Raw genomic sequence first — 23,635 nt, forward strand, 5'->3', positions numbered from 1 at the left:
AATATCATTGCACACCTCTCCTGTCAGTATTCTGACCTTTTGGCCCCTATTTATGTAGCACTGTAACATCGCAAAGATGAGGATTGAAGTATCGTTCCTATTTATTAACAATCTTCAACATTAACAGCAGTCATGAAAAACTGCTGTTCCTGTGAAGACCTCTCTCCTATCTTTCCTATGGTCACTATCGCAAAGTGACCACCTTTGCAATAGTGACCGAAGGGGAGAGCAGTAAGATATGATGAAGGATCCAAAGATCCCTCACCATCAGGGCCGGATTAACCATAGGGCTAACTGGGCTACAGCCCAGGGGCCTATGGCATCCAGGGGGCCCTTGAAAGTGCTCAGCAGCAGTATTGATCGGTTGGGGGCGGGGGCGCCCCCGGCGCGATCAGTGCTGCAGAGCACTTTCACTGTGGTCCTTCTCCGGCGCGCTGTAGTCTCCTTACTGAGGAGATCTCCTGAGTCTCACTCTCACGAGATCTCCTCAGTAAAGAGCATACAGCGCACCGGAGAAGGAGGTAAGTGCCGGGGGGGGGGGGGGGGGAGCTCGGATCACGGGGGGGGGGGCCTCACGGGGGAATGGAGGCCCCCTTAGCCCAGGGGCCTCCATTCCCTTAATCCGGCCCTGCTCACCGTAACAGAGAACGGAGAAGGTGACTATCCAGTACTGTCACAGGCTGATCCATAGCCTGCTAAAAGGCTATTCCTTCATGGAAATCCTGAGGATGAAGAAGAAGACTGAATTCCTTTCCCATCTTCCCCTTCTCCTAGTATCTGTAAGCCTTGGGCCTGTGTACCCACCCCCCTCCCCTCCCCCAGTGAGGGCTGGTAAATTTTAGCCTGGGGGGGAAGGACTTTACTCAGCAGCCTATTAGGAACATTTTAAAGGGACAAAAATGAAGATGGCCCAGTGACTCTGCCAAAGGTAGCCCATTATTGGACCAGGGGATGGGGGGGGTCCCTCAGCCCCTCCTCCACAATGCTTGAAGCTTATTGAATGTCTTACCTTTATTTATGCAGCCTTCCCTTATATTTGTGTGTCCTTCAATAAAGCTTTGGGCCTGTGATCTCCCTCCCTTACCCCCGTCACCTACATGCCCCTCACATCCATTCATGTTGAAACAGTTGTCTTGTTAAAGTGCTTCATGAATAGTGCAGTAATTGCGGTATAGTGTAGAAGGTCATATCTTGTGCCATATGTTTTGTATTGTACTAATATGTATGTCTGATTTGCTTTTCACAATTTGTGTTTCAGTTGTGCTGCCACAGTACACTTGAATTTAATGTCTTGCGGTTGTTTTTTTTATTCAACATAAAAGTGAAATAAAGTTACATTTTTCAATCAAAAAAATTGAAACACACATATGTAAATCCATAATGTATTAATTGCATGCTTTACGTTTGAATTGAATTATTTCCATCTATTTTAAACAGACTAAACAGGAAGGGCGTTGAGGGCCATAGAGTGCTGCAACAGTGGGAGTCTGGTATAAACAAAAACAAAAATAAATGTGAGCCAAAAAGTGTATCTGGACAGACTTATTTCTTGCATTATTATTTATACAATAGAACAATGTTACAGGCAAACAAAATAAAACTAGCTACATAAAATTCTACAACATGAAGGCAAAGTGTGAAATTCTATTGTGTATTGAAAGATTACAACATTTACTCAATAACTGTAATGGGAGAACATTGCACACTTATAAATGAAAATGAACTGTAAAACCTAATGCACCGAGATGGTTTCATTACTTATTCATAAATCCTCTACTTATGGTCGTTCTACATATAAGATTGTAGCAGTCATCTTACAGAGCGAAATGCATCCAGGAAATAAAATCTGATATTCACAGTGAAGTTTATGCCAGGTGGTGTTAGAAGAATGTAGGATTTAAAAAAGAGCAAAATTATGTGATTTTAGCATATTTTAGCATTTTTTCTATAAAAAAATCCAGATCCAAAACCAAAACCAAAACACACAAGGGTGATTTTTCCAAACCCAAAACCAAAACACGAAGCTAATCCAGATCCAAAACCAAAACACGGGGGTCAGTGAGCATCTCTATCCAAAACCAAAACAAAAACACACAATGGTGGTTTTGCCAAAACCAAAACCTAAACACGAAGCTAATTCAGATCCAAAACGAAAACACAGGGGTCAGTGAGCATCTCTAATGAAAACAAAGGGTATGAAGCACCCTGCTCATTAGAGAGCTTACATAGTGTTATTAGGAATATGGTAAGCTCTAAAAAAGAGGTTTTCGGAGAGCATCTAAAGAAGGGTATCGGAAAGCCTGATTGGGTCCAATGCAAGCCTATGCTCCTCCACACACATTGTTTTCTTGCTTCACAAAACCATGCATTTTGGGGTGAATCTAGGCACACAAGTGCGAATAAAGGTGCGTGATATAACTAAAGAGGACTTTACTTTGTTTATCAGTCATTTTGTGCTTTGCAGATTATGTCTATTTTTGCAAAGAAAGTCTGCAAGCCTTTTATTCACACTTTGCTAGCTTAGATTTAGAAGCACCGCCCTCCTAACATGACAGTCTCTGTAGTAAGATGAAAGACAGCACAATAGACAAACCTAGTAAAGTATAAACACTTCACTTATTTCAGGTACATTATTCAGCTCAGTAGTCTTATATACATTAATGCCAAATTGTGGATTTAATTGGTCTGTAACAGTTTAACTGAAGGACTGTTTTTATTATTAAATTGCTCATTAAATTTAGACCGTCAGTTGTCTTTGGGTCACTAAATTATTATTTGCTTTAACTAAGCACACTACAATTTAGCTTGAGTACATAAATAATGTTTTACTTACATAAAATTTAGTGTGGTATATAAATAAGATTAAAACATTATCTCACAGCTCGGCATCAACTACTACATTAATTGATGAAAAATAGTAATTCCTGACTTGCTTTAAAATAATATGAGGACTAGTCATTTTAATTCCAAAAATAATGTCATAATAACATGATCAAATTTCTGTAAATAATGAAGGTTTCACTGCATGAAATATAAGTCCAGTTCTAATACTCTATTATAACGTTGCTCAAAACACTTTATCACTTTTCATATTAATTCAAGTTTTTTGGAAGCATTTTAGGAACATTGTTTTTGATAATTAATAAATGTAGTATAAACAACACATCACATTTATTATTCAGAAATATAGTTTGCAGTTATATATAACAGATGACGTGCCATCATAGTCTCCACAAGTAGGACTTGTGTTTTGAATGTGCATTACCCATAATGTTTTTAATTCACTACTCTGGTAATGTGGATGTCTGTTGATCCCTATGGCTACAACTTAAAAATCACATAGTCCTCATTAAATCACATAGTCCTGGAACCTGCTACAAGGAACTCATAGCTGGAGTGGACCACAGGATACTCAGAACTGGCACCTGGTGGAGCAACCAATGGGAGACTGAACCCACAGTGAAGTGTGTGAGATGGATGCAGGAGGAGGATAGGAGGATGCCGTGGACAAGATCAGAGGCTCTTTGTACCGCTGACTGGAGATACTGCAGTCAGGAACAGAGCACTTGGTAATGCTGGTAGGATATACTGCAGTCAGGAACAGAGCACTTGGTAATGCTGGTAGGATATACAGCAGTCAGGACCAGAGCACTTGGTAATGCTGGTAGGATATACAGCAGTCAGGACCAGAGCACTTGGTAATGCTGGTAGGATATACAGCAGTCAGGACCAGAGCACTTGGTAATGCTGGTAGGAGATACTGCAGTCAGGAACAGAGCACTTGATAATGCTGGTAGGATATACAGCAGTCAGGAACATAGCACTTGTTAATGCTGGTAGGATATACAGCAGTCAGGACCAGAGCACTTGGTAATGCTGGTAGGAGATACTGCAGTCAGGAACAGAGCACTTGGTAATGCTGGTAGGATATACAACAGTCAGGAACAGAGCATTTGGTAATGCTGGTAGGAGATACTGCAGTCAGGAACAGAGCATTTGATAATGCTGGTAGGATATACAGCAGTCAGGAACAGAGCATTTGATAATGCTGGTAGGATATACTGCAGTCAGGAACATAGCACTTGGTAATGCTGGTAGGATATGCTGCAGTCAGGAACAGAGCACTTGGTAATGCTGGTAGGATATACTGCAGTCAGGAACAGAGCACTTGGTAATGCTGGTAGGAGATACTGCAGTCAGGAACAGAGCACTTGGTAATGATGGTAGGAGATACTGCAGTAAGGAACAGGATCAGAGCCAAGAGACCTTCACCTATGGGATGAGAATTGTTCTGGCAATGTTCATATGATTGGAAAGTTCATATGGCAGGGTCTTCTAGCTGTATAAAGGAGACCAGTTCTGGACTGTTGGAAAATCAAGTTGTGGGTGAACATTCCCATTAAATCTAGTTTTACAGAAATGTATAAAAGGGACATCACATTACAATAATACGAGATTACCACACAATACTGACAACATTGTCTATACTTTATATAAGTTATTTATCTCATTCTCCTGTCCTAACAATAAGGAAAATTGCACATTATACTTTTCAGTCAGACAGTGTACGGACCAGTCGCAGCATTAGTAGCTGCGTGCCAGAGTATACAAAGTGCCCAAAGAGCATAATGGAAGGTGACCAGAGGCTCCCTGTTAGTATTAGAGGAGTCTGTGCCCACAACACAGTAATACTACATGGACGTGTAGTATATTAAAGAACCTGCCTGCATTTATACTGTATGAGATAGTCTATACCCCCATATGTATAAGTGTATGCAGAGCCGTAACGACGGCGGTGCGGGCGGTGCCACCGCCCCGGGCGCAAGCCCAAGGGGGCGCAGCCGCCCGATACCTGACTCCGTGCCCAGAGGAATCGCTGCTCTAATTCAGCTCCCCTACAAGCAGCAATTCATTCCCGGCAATGCAGTGAAACGCATGTGCGTTCCACCGAAAGCAGGAAGTTCGGCATTTGGAACGCTTTTGCGTTTCAAATGCAGAACTTCCTGTTGTTGGAACACATGCATTGCCGGGAATGGATTGTTACTTGTAGGTGAGCTGAATTAGAGCAGCGATTCCTCTGGGCACGGAGTCAGGTATCGGGCGGAATGCAGGACGGTAAAAGGCTGAAGACAAAAAACCCAGGATTCTACTAGTCGGAGGTAGGGGCGTGATCTACATAAGGACATATATATTTATATAGGCTTGCATTGGAACACATAGCGAGGAGTCTTTTACCTTGCTCTTCCATTAAACCATAGCAGACAAACCTTCAGCAGTTTTTTTAAAAAGGCTCAGCCACCACCACCTTTACATACAAGGGAAGAGAGCAGCGGCACACACAGAAAAGTGAGTCTATTTACAACAAAAGTATTTTATGTAAACCTCATCCTGTCTTGAAGCTGAACATGTCCTGCATATAGCCTAGGGAGATAGTAAAACCAGACAGAGAATTTATCATTGCTTAGAAACAGATACAGCAATAAAACAATAATATTTTGAGGGAATTAAAGAGATATATGTTGAGCTAGTTTTGTTATGGCTTTGTATATTAATAGAAGTATTTTTAATTGATTTGTGTAAAGCACCGGGAAACAATTGGTAGAGCGGAGATGCAGTAGAGGAACATATCTGGCCTCATTTAAAGGTGAAAGCAATTTTTCGTCCCAAAGGTACAAAATTGCACTCTTACCTAGTTGTTTTGAGTTGCTCATATCTGAAGATTTATTCTATGAATAAAGCATTTTTTTTATGCTTTTGGTCTATTAACAGAACAGGTGTCATGGCATTAGTGTCATAATACTCGTTGAATAGACTTCCCCATGCCAAGGAATAGGGAAGCCTTTGCGAATGATGGGCTGTGAATATCGCTAGTGGTAACTGCTTTATTATCACTTAGTCCTATATTAATACATACTATTGCAATAGGAGTACAAATAAAAATATATTTCCCCCCATAAAGGACAAATTAATAAAGTAAAAATGTTTTGCAAAGAATTAAAAATGCAACGTGTGTGTGTGTGTACATATATATATATATATATATATATATATATATATATATATATATATATATATATATTATAATATACAAATTCTTTCAGTAAAGTGCTAGCCACACCCACACTAGGTTGGCCACACCCACTCGTCAAATGCCACTCCCACTTAGATGGGGGGCGCCGGTGCCCAGTCTCGCCCAGGGCACCAAAATGTCTAGTTACGGCACTGAGTGTATGTGCATACAAGACTGCATAAACTGTTATTGCCTGAATTGCCTGCTGTACTACAAGCAACTGTGAGTAACTGCATTCAACTGTTGCTGTCATCTTTAATAAACAGAAACCTGTTCAAGAAACAAAAGCGTTGTAGCTTAACATCCAGAGTAACACCGTTGAATACCTTTATAAACATCAAAAGGTATGACCAACAATAATGTATTGTTTAAGATTTTAGAAGATGGCCTGTTCTATTGTGTAGTAATAGAGCATTATTCATATACTTTTTATGTGTAAAACTATATTAAAAATGCTTAAAAAAATATTGACTAATGCTTTATAAGCAATTCGATAGTGCCAAAAGGACAGGTCTGTTTTTATGCAAAGACTTAGCATTTATCAACAGTTCATCCCCTGTCTGATCTGAATTGTAAAGGTGAGTGATGTCATAATGGTGCAAATCATCACAATAGCTGCCTATAAAATCCGCTCCCAGCACTTAGCTCCTCAGTTTTAGATGTTATTTCGGATGATACTGAACAAGACGCTGAAGCACCTCTACTAAATTCAGCAAAGTAAAGGTAACTATAACAATCTTTTGTCTGATAACGCTGATATATTGAATCTTTTCCTCTAAGCTTTCTGGCTATGATGATGGGAGGAAGGGTCTGGCCATAGACAGTTTATACAATGGAGAAGGTGGGGAAGTGGTGTATAAACCATAAATGGTAAATAATATTAGAAGTACAGTCCACAATAAGTGGGTATACCACTGGGATGAGCGGGTTACTACGTGACCGGCTGACATGCCTGTTATAATTAATTTCCCATGACAAACCAATGTCAAAATATTGTACAAAATAAATATAGCTCATATTCCATCCCCGCTACATATCTTCTTTTATTTAAAAGTGAAATTCTTAGATCCCATCATACATGATATGATATGCAAATTATTGTTATTTACATTTCTACTGCCCTCTGGTGAAAAGATAAGCATATATTAACATTTTAGCCAGGATATTTATGTGCTAGAAATATTAGACATCAGACATCAAGTGACTTCGAAAAGATAGTAATCTGGGCTCTCACAGCTAATGTAGACTTTTTTAAAGGATATTAAGGATATTAAGTTACCAAGAATTACCGTGACCATATACAGTCAGTATGCCAAAGTGATACTATAACGGTGACAGAAATATGAGGTGACTTCTAATATCTCTAATTTATGGTAGGGGGGCTTATTGCTTATAACACCTGAGTAACTGAAATGATTTTTGCCATCTACTGACCTGCACTAGCTAGTTGTGTTCTGGAGATTTTAGACGACTTAAAGCCCAGTCATATACAGTTCATAGGATATAGATTCTGATGTTCATTGTTAGATTACATAACACTTCCATTTAAATTTTGAAATCTTTAAATATTTTTTATTTTATTATTTCTCCTTAGAAATGACCTCTATGAGCCAGCCAGGGTCTCTCTGCCACCCGCCAAGCTGTATTTTCCATGGCCCTATCCAGCAGGGCTCACTGCGCCATCCCACCAGCTGGGAACTCTGTGTCCCACCCACAGCCATACACAACCAGCTGGACCCTCTGAGACGTACCCCAAGTCGGGCTGTTTGTTCTACACCACCACCTCAGCGCTCTGTGCCAGACCTTCAGCTGGGATCTTTGGGCCACCCTTCAACTGGGCTCTCAGTACATCACCCCCAGCTCGGCCCGCTGTGCTATACCACCATACGAGCTCTCTCTGCTGCACGAAAGGCCAAGATCTCTGCGTCACAGCCCCAATCAGGCCCTTGGAGCCGCACCGGATGCCGGGCTATCTGTGACACACCGCCAGCTGAGGTCTCTGGTTTAGACACCAAGCCAGGTTCAGGGTCTGTTTACCACCAACCAAGCAGAGCTCTCTATAACACAGCCAAAGCTGAGCTCTGTTTGCCACCCCTGAAGCCTCATCCTCCAAGGCAGGTGCCGAGCAACACTTCTCCTTTTAGGCCGTGTGCACCAAGCAGAGCTTTCTATAACTTAGCCAAAGCTGAGCTCTGTTTGCCACCCCTGAAGCTTCATTCTCCAAGGCAGGTGCCGAGCAACACTTCTCCTTTTAGGCCGTGTGCACCAAGCAGAGCTTTCTATAACTTAGCCAAAGCTGAGCTCTGTTTGCCAACCCTGAAGCCTCATCCTCCAAGGCAGGTGCCGAGCAACACTTCTCCTTTTAGGCCATGTGCACCAAGCAGAGCTTTCTATAACTTAGCCAAAGCTGAGCTCTGTTTGCCACCCCTGAAGCCTCATCCACCAAGGCAGGTGCCAATTAACACTTCTCCTTTTAGGCCGTGTGCACCAAGCAGAGCTTTCTATAACTTAGCCAAAGCTGAGCTCTGTTTGCCACCCCTGAAGCCTCATCCTCCAAGGCAGGTGCCGAGCAACACTTCTCCTTTTAGGCCGTGTGCACCAAGCAAAGCTTTCTATAACTTAGCCAAAGCTGAGCTCTGTTTGCCACCCCTGAAGCCTCATCCTCCAAGGCAGGTGCCGAGCAACACTTCTCCTTTTAGGCCGTGTGCACCAAGCAGAGCTCTCTATAATACAACCATAGCTCTGTCCACCAGCCCCCAAATATGGTTATATGCACCACCCACCAAGCCTGCTTCTGTATTCAAACCACCAAGACAGGAACGGATTACAACCTGCCAAGCCGGGCTTCGTGTACCTACTTCCACGCACCGAAGTGGGCTTAATTTTTGACTCTTTTGTAGTTTTCGTTTAACATTTTTGTCAAAAATAAACAAAAATATTATAGATCACTCTTTTGTGTAACAAACCTCATCATTTTATATCCTAACACATGATAAATAACTTTACCAATATCAGTCTAAAGGTATGTTGGTGCAAGAGAAGGGGAGCCAATAGAAATATAGTTCTTGTAAGAGATAATGTGCAAAATAGGTAGCAAAGGAACGTCGTAAACTAAGTTTTGGGGATATTTCTGGTTTCTATAAATGCTTGTTTACAGAAAAAAATTAACTATTTGTTAAGGTGTAGTTGGAAAATGGCAATATACTACAGATCTCTAGAGAAGTTTATAATCTAATAATCCATAAATTAACATTCCAAAAAGCAAAATAGATAAACTATGCACAAAAGATTCGTATCAAGATTCCCAATACCCACATAGAGAATGTGAATGAAACAAAAGTGGTTTATTTTAAACACAGGTCACACAGGTAAAAATGAGATGCAGTAAATAATAAGGCAACTAACACAAGTCTATAAAAACAGTAAAACAGGATCCCAGGATACCGAGGTAGCTGAAGGACTGAAGTACTGGATACCTGGCACAACTGCAGGTACAGTTTAGTTGGAGTAAGCAGATTTGGTTGGGAAGCTGGAGACCAGGCAAAACGGGATGACTGTGGGAGACCCAGGTGATTCCAAGTATGGCAAATGAAAGCAGCTGCAGGGTGTCTGGTTTGGAAGGGTAAGCTGGGAAGCTGGTGACACTGGTTTTCCAAGTTAGACAGATGACTGCAGGTATATGATAGAGATGAGCGCACTCGGATTTCGTGAATCCGAGGCCCACCCAAACCTTGCGGATCCGAGAGATCCGGGTATTTGCGCCAAATGCAACAATGAAAACGAGGCTCCGAGTCATAATCCCGCTGTCGGATCTTGCGATACTCGGAACCTATAAATTTCCCGCTAGTCGCCGCCATCTTCACTCGGGCATTTATCAGGGTAGAGGGAGGGTGTGTTAGGTTAGGTGGTCCTCTGTCCTGCTAGATCTCGTGCTGTGCTGTTTAGTTCTGTGCTGTGCTGTGCTGTTTAGTGCTGTGCTGTGTTCTGCAGTATCAGTCCAGTGGTGCTGTGTCCTGTGCTCTGTCCTGCTGAGTTCAGTAGTGCTGCTGGGTCCTGTGCTGTGTCCTGTTCAGTCCAGTGGTGCTGTGTCCTGTGCTTCTAAGGGCATAGTTATTTCCCCATTATTCCCAAGTTTTTAAAAAAAAAAAAAAAAAAAGTTATAATTTTTTTTTAAATAAAAAGTAATTATAACCAAATTTGCAAAACCAATCCAGCAGTATAAGTCCATTGGTACTGCAATATTACCAAGTTCACACATTCTGCAGTATCTTGTGCTACATATAATGGAGACCAAAAATTTGGAGGATAAAGTAGGGAAAGATCAAGACCCACTTCCTCCTCATGCTGAAGCTGCTGCCACTAGTCATGACATAGACGATGAAATGCAATCAACATTGTCTGCCAAGGCCGATGCCCAATCTCCTAGTAGAGGGCATGTAAAATCAAAAAAGCCCAAGTTCAGTAAAAGTAGCAAAAAGAGAAACTTAAAATCATCTGAGGAGAAACGTAAAGTTGCCAATATGCAATTTACGACACGCAGTGGCAAGGAACGGATTAGGCCCTGGCCCGTGTTCATGACTAGTGGTTCAGCTTCACACAACGATCTAAGCCCTCCTCCTCCCCATCCCCCCTACAAAAAAATTTAAGAGAGTTATGCTGTCAGCAACAACACAGCAAACAACTCTGCCTTCTAAAGAGAAATTATCACAAATCCCCAAGGCGAGTCCAAGGGTGTTGGTGGTTGCGAAGCCTGACCTTCCCATCACTGTACGGGAAGAGGTGGCTCCTTCCACCATTTGCAGCACGCCCTCTGCATATGCTGGAAGGATCACCCACAGTCCAGTTACAGATTTGGCTAATGAAGGTGTCAATGTTGTACACCGGGAGGAGGATATTGATGTAGCTGGCGCTGAGGAGGATGTTGATGATTATGATGCAGACAGATACCAAATTGCCTTTCTCAATTTCTATTTATATTCTAGAGTATATAACAGCTGAATAGTTTTCTATTTTACTCCTAGTGGAGAGGGGATCTGATGCAGACAATTCATTGTTAATTATTTATTAGTAATAATAGTTTATTACTAATTATAGAAATCCAAATAATCACTATTTGTGCAGTACCAAAAAAGAGGAACTGCCATTTTTATTACTAACTTTTTTCTTGCTATAATTAAAAAAAAAAAAATAACTGCCATTTATATTACTAGGTTAATTCTTTGAGCAGTCACAAAAAAGAGGAAGTGCGCCCTTAACAGTTAACAGCTATGTTGGTTTTAGACGTCCATCCGGTGTCCGCCATCTGTTTTGTTTAATTGAGCCCAGTTGATTTTTTTTTAAATTATATTGTGGCCCCGGTACCAAATTGGGTACCGGGGCCACTCCACTACGCAGTCAAGATACTTGTTTGGTGGAATTCAGATCAATTGTTTTTTTTTTATATTGTGGGGACCAACTATGTTTAGATTAGTACGCCAAAGTTCCCTGAGTGCAAATGTGGTTGAAGACCGTAACAGTTAACATGTATGTTGGTTTTTGTTGGAAGTCCATCCGGTGTCCGCCATCTGTTTTGTGGAAATGAGACCAGTTGAAGGTTTTTTTAATTATATTGTGGGGACCACTCCACTACGCAGTCCAGGTACATTTATTGGTGCGAATCATACAAGTTGATGGTTTTCTTATTATATATATTGTGGTGACCCACTCCTCTACGCAGTCCAGATACATTTATTGCTGCGAATCATACAAGTTCAGGGTTTTTAATATATATTGTGGTGACCCACTCCTCTACGCAGTCCAGGTACATTTATTGGTGCGAATCATACAAGTTCAGGGTTTTTAATATATATTGTGGTGAACCACTCCTCTACGCAGTCCAGATACATTTATTGGTGCGAATCATACAAGTTGATGGTTTTCTTAGTATATATATATTGTGGTGACCCACTCCTCTACGCAGTCCAGATACATTTATTGCTGCGAATCATACAAGTTCAGGGTTTTTAATATATATTGTGGTGAACCACTCCTCTACGCAGTCCAGGTACTTTATTCGGTGCGATTCATACCAGTTGATGGTTTTCTTATTATATATATTGTGGTGACCCACTCCACTACGCAGTCCAGAAAGATACCTCGTTGCAACGTTTTGGACTAATAACTATATTTTGAGGTGTTCAGAATACACTGTAAATTAGTGGAAATGCTTGTTATTGAATGTTATTGAGGTTAATAATAGCGTAGGAGTGAAAATAAGCCCAAAAACTTGATTTTTGAACTTTTTATGCTTTTTTCAAAAAAAATCTGAATCCAAAACCTTAAATCCGAACCGAGACCTTTCGTCAAGTGTTTTGCGAGACAAATCTGAACCCCAAAAATAATGAAAATCCGGATCCAAAACACAAAACACGAGACCTCAAAAGTCGCCGGTGCACATCCCTAGTTAGAACCAAAGTGAAAGGTGGTTTAAGGTGATTTGAGGTGATCGCAGCAAAGCAAGGGCCAAATCAGATGCTCGATTCATAGATACTTAATTAGTGAGGACTGAAGTGATAATAGAAATAATATCCTATTTTCTGATCCCAAGCTGACCGAATGGGACACTTACATGGTGCAATCTTTGACCAAACCTGCCAGAGTGGGAACACCATCAGAATTGGTTTTCAGTTTTTATACAGATGGAGCACATATATTTTACATTAATGACTCAATATGGTTCCCCCCGAAATGTGGAAGATGTACCAGATTGCGCTGTAAAAGCCCTACCCCCTCCATTCTATTCCAAAAGTAGCAAGCGTGATTGGCACGCCAACTGGTGTTTAATCTCGCTCTTCTTCTAAACAAAACTTGCTCCATCTGTACTTTTAAAAGGAGACAGTCTTACTACAATAAAAAAATCAAAATTACATCCTATCTTTGTTTTTGGAATTTTGAATCACTATGTGCAAATACACTGTATTTCTACAATAGCAGCTTGGTCTCACTTCATGGGGGGGAATTCAATTCACTGCGTTGTTAACGCAGGCTGCGACTATTACCGTTATTACAGTCATCTCAACTAATTGAATCCCCCCTATGACATCTCTTGTAGCTGGGCTTCCACTATTTAGGCTATATTTATGCTAAACAGCCATCTAAACAAAATATTTTTTTTTATAAAAGTGTCAAATTAACTAGAGTTGGACACAGGGCCTGATTATCCAATAGGCTGACTAGACTGCAGCCTAGGGTGCAAGGCTTTGAGGGGGGGGGGGGGGGGGGGAGTGCAAAATTATGACAGGGAAAGGTATAAACTGAAATTAATTTTAAAATATAAGACATTAATGCAATTAGGTTTTACTCTTGATGTATTCCCACAGGTAGACACTAAAGGATACGCGAGTAGGAAACAAAAAGGAAGGCAGAGTTTTGACAACCCTCTCCCGCCCCCTCCACCCTCAGGAGCACTCATTCACACACCTCCATTCTGCTATATAGTTCTGATTTCAATGAAATTAATGACAAAAAATGTCATGACCCATTTAAAAAGCCAAGTCTATTTCAAAGAAAGGACGAGTTTATTTTTACCTTTACCCTGGCATGGTTGGCGAGGGGGCGCTATGGGCATATTAGCCTAGGGAAGCCTGAACCTTTACTATGACCTTAGCTACAATGATAATTTGCCTAATGTTAAAGTGACAGCAACAGATTCTCTTGGAGTACAGAGTAACAGAGAAGAGACATGGCTATAATCAGGCGCAGCGCTACCATTAGTCTGTTGCCTAGGGCGCCGGGACTTGGGGGGCGCCTCTGAGGTGGCCACTGGGCTTTAAAGTGAAGGCTTTATTTAATTCCATGCTGGTAGCAGCGGCTGCACAGCTTGAGGGTGACCTTGCGCACTCCCTACCACACAAGTTCTGCCTCCAGAGGAGGAGAAGAACATCATCTGGACAGTATAGTTCACAGTGGCTGATCCCTCCCTCTGGGATCAGCCACCTTATAGCAGGCAGATGCTGATCAGCTATATCTTTTTCCCCCCCGCTAAGGGGATTCTAATGTAGTACCACTGGAGACGGGAGGTAACAGTTTAATGGTAGGGTGAGGGTGGCTAATCATTTAATGGTGGGTGGAAGTTATTAATTTATTGGTGGGGGCTATTTATTTGATGATTAGTTACTGGGGTTAAGGTGGGGCTCATTGGTTTAAAATGGGGTGATGGGGCTATTAATTAATGACGCAGTGCTTTAGGGGCTGTTAATAGAACAAGGGCTGAGTACCTACCCCTTTTTTCAAACAGGGCCCAAGCATTCCAGGATCCAGACAAGCAGAAACTGACTTTAAGACACGAGCAGTTACAGATAGTAAAAACTGCAAGAAAAGGTAGGAAGAGCAGGAAGATCTGCCAACTGTCCTGGATCTGGAGCCAAAGTCCCGATTTTGGATGACAAGCATGTTCAGTCAGTAGTTATCCCAACTGCAAGGACAGTGGGAGGTATGTCCTGCTTCACACTGCCCTGCTTGTAAATGGCAAGCTGCGTGCACCTAACAGTAGTGCATGCAGCATTGCCAGTATAATAAATACCTAAAATCATGAAGGGATAGGATAGCAGCCTAGCACTGTTTAAAATGATTGCTACTCCCTTTGCATGATGGTCATATCCACTCTGGTGGAGAAAGCCTGCATTTGTTCCTGAATAATAAATGCAGAATTTTAATTTATTTTCAAAAATGTGTGTACGTGAGACGCTGGGAAGAGGTCATTGATGGGATTGCCTGGCTATTAAGTTGGTGGCTTTCCGAAGCTTAACCCATTATAAAAATTTATTTTATTTCATCACATGGCATTATTATTTATTGAATTCATCACTGGGGCAGCACTTGTAGTGCACTCTTGCGGCACTACAAGTAACAGTACGCAATGGAGCCCTTGTGTATACCGATGCTTGTAATGCCAGGAGTGTATACACTATAATTTATCATCATTTCCCTGGCACCTACTAGGTCAGTGTATACACTATATTTTATCATCATTTCCCTGGCACCTACTAGGTCAGAGTATACACTATATTTTATCATCATTTCCCTGGCACCTACTAGGTCAGTGTTGACTAACTTGTGACACTCCAGGTGTTGTGAAACTACAAGTCCCAGCATATCCTTCCAGCAATAAGCTGCTATATATTGGCAAAGCATGCTGGGACCTGTAGTTTCACAACACCTGGAGTGTCACAGGTTAGTCAACACTGTCCTAGGTCAAGTATCAGGGACTCAAAGCTTCTCCACATCTCCGTGCAGAAGCACAGGTGTAATCATTATGGACTAACACATTGTAAAAGATCCACAGGTGGTATAATTATTTCACATGTGACCTGGAAAACCTGCACTGGGTCTTGGAAACCCTGTCCTGTACCTAACACCAGTGGTCGAAGTGGGCCAGAATAGGGTGGCTTGCCGTTCCGCCACTTCTACTGGGTTGATTGTAAAACTATCAAATTCCAAATAAGCCATTTTACCTGTGCCCGTTTTCACCGATTACATGGAAAAAAACCTCATGTCTAGTTATAGTGCAAAATTTACTTAATATATGTAATTTTAACAAGCAGGACCAGTAAAAACAAAACGAAAGAAAAATCTACAAAACCAAGATTGCTTAACTTTCTTTAGGCAAAGATTTTTAAAAACTACAAAAAGTAATTTTGCCTTTTCATTTTAATTCAATTTGACCAGTGTTTAACAAGTGGGAGCATTTGTTTAATTTATTTTGCAGTTTAAGGTGTACATATAAAAAAGGGTCACGTGAAGCAAATTAATTCAATTTGATGCTAACACTTTACAATACAACTGACAAGCAGATAATATACTAACAGTCATTTACATTGTTAAGCCGGTTAGTTACACAGATGCTATCTGCAAACTCATGAATATCATTATGTCCATCATATGAGCGCACAAGTTATATTTGAGTATCAGTCTTATTTATCCATACAATGGAATTTAACAAGGATGGATGCATAGTAATAACCCTTCCAACCTGCGGCTACCTGGAATACATTAATCAATTGTGAAATTATATTTTAAAATAACCACTATACATTATGGGCCTGATCATGTTCTGATACAGAGTCCGTTTGCATAGCGTATAGCTCTGCTCATGCTCAGAAACGCCCTCAAGCCAATAAATGCACTTACATGCATTTTAGTAACCTATTAGCTGGCAAGAAGCGAAGCTGGACACCGAAGCCATGTCCGGTGGCACCAAGCGGACATGGCACTGAATCTGCACCATAAAATCAACATTTTGTCTATTATAATTGTCTGGCCATCAATTCAACAGCTCATACATTTGGAATCCTAAATATCATAAGAGATCACTGTGAGAGTTGTGTTGATTTTGCCAAAATAGTGATTTTAGCACGGAAAGTTTTTTGCCACCAGAATCCTTCGTTTCTACCACTTAGGCATAGGTTTACTAAAACATCTAAAAAGGAAAGTGAAGGCGTTTCCCATAGTAACCAATTAGATTCTAGATATAACTTATCTCAATGATGTGAATGGGTTCTTCAAGGGCCGCACAGAGGGAGAGCACACTGCACTCCCTCTGCTTCATTGTGTCTCCTGATATGTGTTCCAGCCCGGGAATCCCTACAGATGAAGAGGGAGAGCACATTACACTCCCACCGCTTCATTGTGTCTCCTGATATGTGTACTAGCCCAGGAATCCCTACAGAGGAAGAGGGTGAGCACATTACACTCCCACCGCTTCATTGTGTCTCTTGATAGGTGTACCAGCCCAGGAATCCCTACAGAGGAAGAGGGTGAGCACACTGCACTCCCCCCAATTCATTGCGCCTCCTGATATGTGTACCAGCCCAGGAATCCCTACAGAGGCAGAGGGAGAGCACATTGCACTCCCTTCTCATTTATGCAACGTGACCTCCCTGCGTTGTGCAGAGGAGATCACGCGACACAGAAGTCAGCTGCCCTATTCTCTGCTTTAACAGAGTAGCCGGCTGGGGGCTGCAGTTAAAAGTTTGGCTGGCTGCCTGTTGCCCACCACCGATTTATCTAGTATATTCTAGAAAATGATAGCGAGAAACTGATTGCTATGGGCAACACCTCCACTTTTCCTTTTTGGAAACTTAATTGCTGTTTTTACGTCATCAAAGGAAGGAGCAGAAAATTTAAAGTAAAAAAATATATTTTAGTAGTCTTTGCTACATTTCCCATATATACTGCTTTAAATTTTATACGTCCCTTCTCTTCAGTATGTTAGCTGGTCCCTCTGAAGTTTAGTCATTGATTTAAAAAGGTCTCATTTGAGAACTACCACCAAGTTGTTGTTTTATTTTTAAGTCTCTATGGGGCATATTTAAGAAAGCACGGTCCCACAGTGTCCTTCGGATATTTATGAAAGGTGCATCGCAGCAGATATCATGGATATCTGCTGCTTTGCACTCCTCTTCATTTTTGGGAGCAGTCACCATTCAACAGTATGGTGACTGCTCCCAGCTCAAATCTAACAAGTTCCGAAAAAACATTTTATTCGGAAACTTGTCTTGATAATGTACGCCAGCTTCTTTATCAGAATTGAAAAAATCCAATGCTGTCAGCTCTGCTCTGAAGAGCAGAGCTGGACAGCGCATGTGTGGAGGGATCACATGATCCCTCCCTGTGACTCACAGCTCTCTCTCTGCAACGATAGTTGCAGAGACAGAGCGGTGATCTTTGTGCGCATGTGCAGTTCTTGGAACTGCTCATGTGCAATTGAAGAATGAAGAGAACGAGGAGAAGACCCGGAGACAGCGCTTCCGAAGAGGGGGGCAAGTATGTTTTTTTTTATCACAGAAACGGCAGTTTTTCGGAACTGCTGTTTCTGTGATCTGTTGTTCATAAATTTGAGAAATAATTCAATCCTTATCCATGTGATAAGAATTGATAACTATTTCTCACTTTTGCCGAACATTGATAAATGTGCCCCCAAGTTACATCAGTTAAAATCCCTGATTTGTGTAATATAAGCGTAATCAGTTTGACAACAGAAGCGACCAATCAAGAGATAGCAATCCCCCCCATCAAACCCATGAACTTGATTTTACAATCGTAAAAACCATAAACAAAAAAACGAACGAATAATAGATTAGGTCAAAGATTGATAAGGAGCAACGGATTTCTCCCAATGTCTATAATAAAACGTGCAGTCATCTGGTTTGCACACCACCCTGAACCCAGCTTTACTTCCTGACTGTGATTTAAATAAATGTCATATCCTTATTCCAGCAGAGTCTCCAGAATTCACACAGCACAGATTGCTTGGCTCAGATACAACAGGAAACGTTACTATGCTTTTATCAGTGCTCTAAATTGGAAGCCGCCTAACTGTACTGTATAGAGGTTAATAAGTAAAACACAAAAACAATCTTTACCTATGAAACACATAACCTGCTCTATAAAGTTAAAAAATGACCAAGGACTATATAGTCTATGTTGAAATGTGCTTCAAAATATACTAAACAAACATTCCTTAAAACTAGAACATGACTTCAAAGCATTACTTTGTAAAATACACACGAGTCGTCATATCTAACCCTGCCGCTACATGGAGGGTGAAACTGTTGCTTACCAAAGAGCACAACACAGGGGTTTCTCCTGCAGCTTTCAGTCAGGATCTTGTTTACATACAGACACTCATCCGACATATGATGACAAGAACTACGCTAGTCCTGCCTCTGTTTATCCCTGTCTAGATTAGTCATCTGTGATGAAATACACACACTCTTTCCAATAATATGGGAGGCTGAGCCAATCCATACAGCTCATATAATAAAAATAGCCAACAGATTCCCTCCCACCTTCCCTTACTTTATTTAACTTCTTCAGCGCCAGTTTTGCAGTAAAGAGCAAAAGGTTAAATATGTGGTCTCTCTTGGCTAGTTATTGCTGCATGAAGTCATATGTTTTTCAGCACAATGTATCTATCTAATTATTTCAGGTCCTTGTGTAGTGAAGCAGCTAAAGTAAAAACATGTGTGGGGTACAGAACTTGGAGCAGGACATGAACCTAGGAGAGGTGGGAAGAGTCTCTGTCAGCTTGTACGAGAGTAAAATTAACCAATGACTAGAAACAATTCATAGGGAAGGTGTATGTATAAAGCAGAGGATCATGCAAGATGTCCAAAGACAAGCTCCAATAGCTGCATAGTAAATGTAAATAAACACATCCACATTTTAATAAAAAATGCACTTCCCAAAATTTGAAGACAAAACAAGTCCAGTACAAAATACCCCATCCTGGACTCACACAAACCACTGCAATGATCTCAACTTTGCTTCATTTTCAGATGCCAATCTTTCTCCTGAAAGACGACAGCCCTCTTGCTATGCAAAATTCAGGATGGACCCAGCAAAAATGGCACTAATGGGATTTATTTTTTGGTGCCATGCCAATGACAGGGAAGCTATCTGTCCCTCCGTAACATAAATTCTTAACAAACTAACATTTATAATAATGACACAACATCAAGCCGTGGAGAGAATATAGCCAAAGCCTTTTATTTACTTGTACCACCATAACATTAAAGGGAGGATATACTTGGCAAACAAGTGCCCCCTAGGGCCATGAAACCATGCCCATTAACTAAACCAAGGGTCACGTATCCCATGCCCATCCAACTAGCCACCTGACCTTCTGTCCCATTGACAACCATATACCAGGAGTTCGCCCCCAAAACATAACAATATAGTCCCACCATTTCCTGAGGGATAACCAATAAGCCACCTCCCCTTAACTGCCAGAAAGAGGCCATTTCACCCCTTAAATTGGCCTCTGCTCCCAATCATATCAATGGCCCTCTCCACTGCTTCCCATATGTCCATACTGAAGATATCCAAATTCCATATCTGATAAATATACAGCCTACTAATCCTATGTGTGCGTTTCTCCAAACCACAGTGAAAAGGAGCCTGTCATGCCACTAAAGTCAGACACCTTTCCGTCACTTTGAGGTTTCTACTTAATGCCTGTGTGCTAAAGGCCAGTCTCCATTCCAGAATAGACCAAACAACCAAGCACCCATCTAGCATGTGTGTAAATGGGGAAATATCTGAGCAAATATTGAGTGCCAACTCCAGAAATGTTATTTGCTCCATGCCATTAACCCCCCTCCCCTCCCTTAATGTATAATTAACACAGATGGACATTGCGTTTCTGGATTCTTGCTACTTCCAGGATCACTTGGGCCCACCACATGCGCTCTCAGTGTCAACCTATGTAGCACCACTTGGTCAACATCAGTTTCCAATTATTGCACTGTCCTCAATAGCTGCTCCTATGTGGAATGAATGTGAGCCGAAGAACACTGCTCTGATAGCCTAAATGCTGCCTTTAATGTTACCGCAAGGCTATTCAATTCCAATATCATAGGCATAATAGGGTGCCTGCTATCTAGGGCTAAAGCCCATCTCTTCCGGCCTGCCACCATCTTTCTTACATTAAACTGCAGTGTTATATCAGGTGAGCTAAATGAGTTTATACCTGCCAATATTATTTCCACTGCACTGGCTGCATACCACTGCTCTCTTATATCTAATAAAGATACATATATAGCCCTATTTTACCCACGCGTTCCAGAGCCAGCAGTAGGCGGTTCATGTATTCCAAGCCAATAAGTCACACATTAACTTCAAACTCCTTTGAGCACTAACACCAAGAGAAAAGCAGGGTATCTGTGAAAGGTCACATCTGCCTGTGGAGCCAAGGTGCACAATTTAGGCACTTAAACCTGTGCAGCACATCTGCTAGCTCAACATGAACATAAGTAATGTGCTCCATCCTCATGTTCTTGACCAGCTTCAGACCACTATAGCTCACAATAAATCCACCACTGAAGTTGATCTACTAATCGCTCATTCCATTCTTCCCCTTTATCTTCACTTCCCTTATATGGAAGTGAAGATAAATCAAGTCTTTAAAATGATAGGAGAAAAGTGACAATACCTATACACTCACCACTCTAAACCCTCTCTTTTATTCCTGTCACTAGATGCAAGCCTAGTAGAGCTATAGACATGCAGGCCTCCATGTTATTTTCACCTGAGATCTGTGCTCCGTGGTCACTACCCGGAGACTAATCATGAATCAATTATGGCAAAAGTGCAAACTAATGGCATTAAGGGGGAAGGCGTTATTCACCTATGAATCCTAATGGCAGACATATGTAGAATAGGTTATGTACCGAGAATCAGTATGCAACTGCATCAAGTAATTCAATAAGATGGGAGATCATTGACTTCTAATTCTTAGAAACTAAATGTATGTACACAATGACACAGTAAAATGTAATACTTTCGTTAGAAATCAGGTTAAGCATACACACACACTAGTGTTAATTTTTCAGCAGCCAACTTTCTATTAGGTTTTTTATTTTTAGTGCGGGAGGACACCGGAGCACCTGGAAGAAACCCACGCAAACACAGGGAGAACATACAAACTTCACACAGATAAGTCCATGGTCGGGAATCAAATTCATGACCCCAGTGCTGTGAGGCAGAAGTGGTAACTACTGAGCCCTTGAGAGAGTTAGGAGTAGAGAGAGAGTAGGATGGGCTCTGAAAAAGATGGAAATGATCCTAGAAACATAGATGAGGATGGAGTGTACAGGGGAATCGAGACAGGATGAGCACATGCGTGAAAGGTTGGGTGATGTAGATTAGATTGGGCGATGTAGATTAGATTGTCTTGTTTTGTTTTATCTTCTCGGGAAAATATCAACTATTTACTTACTTCTAGAGGTCTACAGTCACTCTAGTTTGCAGACTCCATATATTACCCATTTAAGCTATTAAAAAGCAGTTTAAAATAGACATGACATCTCATGTACAAATGACAAAAATTTAAAACCGCAGAGAAAATGTTTCTTTAATGACATTGCATGACTTCTTCTGCCGACGTGTGCTAAGTTTGGCAAGGAAGTGTATGGCTTTGAGGATCACAATGGTGGCGACTGCAAACGTTTGTACTGACTGATGAGGGGGGGGGTTAGGCGGCTGACGGACATAACTTGCTACGGGCGGATAAGTCACATGATGTACCTTCCATAGCATGCAAGTGAAAAAACTAAATTTAAATAAGATCGTCACATCCAGTTTCTGTGGGAAAGCAGATTTCTAGGCGCAGTAATGTTATTACATTACTCAAACACACAAATATAAAAAACATGTAATAAACCTGCCCCTTTGGAACAAAATTCTGCTTGCCCATGGATTTAATATACTAATGGAACCGCTCTGCGCAACTAGCAGAAGATAAAACTAGCATATTCCAGCTCATAGCGAACCGTTTGTCTAATTCAATAAATTTAGAAATAGAATTTGCATCCCTGACCCTAGTGATCCTAGAGAATGCTTTTAACCTTGTAGAAAGGCTAATGCCATTATATTGCAAGCTCTGAGGGGCAGGAGCATCTCGTCCTATCTTCATGTCTGACTCTACCTTGTCACTCTTGTATCATACCTCTTGCATGTTCTGTATGTCACTTGTTTGTTATATTGTCTACCTGTTATGTCTTATATACAGTTTTATCTCTTACTTTTTTGCTATTCTTGCATTTATGCTTCTTGAATGTCCCGTCCTCTGCTACTGTACTGTGGAATTTTGTGGCACCATATAAACAATAATGATTATAATGGATTTTTTTCGCTACTTGATGATGTACTATTGAATTTATTAAGAAAGAAAAGTAACTTGGAGACCACTACCATTGTATGGTATATTCTACTATACATGATTGTCTACTGCGGGCGGCAGTTGGAGAAGGCTGCACGTTAGATCAGCTCTGTGTCTTTCCTCCCACACAATTATCTGTCCACAATTATAAAACATCTAAAAACTTGTGAAGACAGTGGGAAATTATTGTGGGGGTACAAAGGAGTGTCATCATCACTCCAAAGACAAGGCCATACCATCTATCCCTGGCTTATCTGCATCAACTGACCTACTGTGTACTGACCCGGCTTGTCAGTTAACCCTTCTCCTGCTGAATCCCTGGCTTATCTGCATCAACTGATCTACTGTGTACCGACCCGGCTTGTCAGTTAACCCTTCTCCTGCTGAATCCCTGGCTTATCTGCATCAACTGATCTACTGTGTACCGACCCGGCTTGTCAGTTAACCCTTCTCCTGCTGAATCCCTGGCTTATCTGCATCAACTGATCTACTGTGTACCGACCCGGCTTGTCAATTAACCCTTCTCCTGCTGAATCCCTGGCTTATCTGCAGCAACTGATCTACTGTGTACCGACCCGGCTTGTCAGTTAACCCTTCTCCTGCTGAATCCCTGGCTTATCTGCATCAACTGATCTACTGTGTACCGACCCGGCTTGTCAATTAACCCTTCTCCTGCTGAATCCCTGGCTTATCTACATCAACTGATCTACTGTGTACCGACCCGGCTTGTCAGTTAACCCTTCTCCTGCTGAATCCCTGGCTTATTTGCATCAACTGACCTACTGTGTACCGACCCAGCTTGTCAGTTGGCCCTTCTCCTGCTGAATCCCTGGCTTATCTACACCAACTGATCTACTGTGTACCGA

At 41.4% G+C, this 23,635-nt stretch overlaps 1 protein-coding gene across 4 annotated transcripts in view; it reads right to left on the reverse strand.

Annotated features, from left to right (window-relative positions):
- TRIM2 (tripartite motif containing 2) overlaps positions 1-23,635 on the reverse strand; it is a 107,784-nt gene that overhangs the window by 48,905 nt on the left and 35,244 nt on the right. Inside the window, exon 1 of one of the 4 annotated variants that reach the window (XM_075198609.1) lies at positions 18,669-18,767. The exons of the other annotated variants lie outside the window; for them this stretch is intronic. The gene's annotated coding sequence lies outside the window, so the exon portion shown is untranslated. Of the gene's footprint in view, positions 1-18,668; positions 18,768-23,635 lie in introns of those variants that run through there. 4 annotated transcript variants of the gene reach the window in all.

Source organism: Mixophyes fleayi, chromosome 1, assembly GCF_038048845.1.
Source record: "Mixophyes fleayi isolate aMixFle1 chromosome 1, aMixFle1.hap1, whole genome shotgun sequence".
NCBI classification, from domain to species: domain Eukaryota; kingdom Metazoa; phylum Chordata; class Amphibia; order Anura; family Limnodynastidae; genus Mixophyes; species Mixophyes fleayi.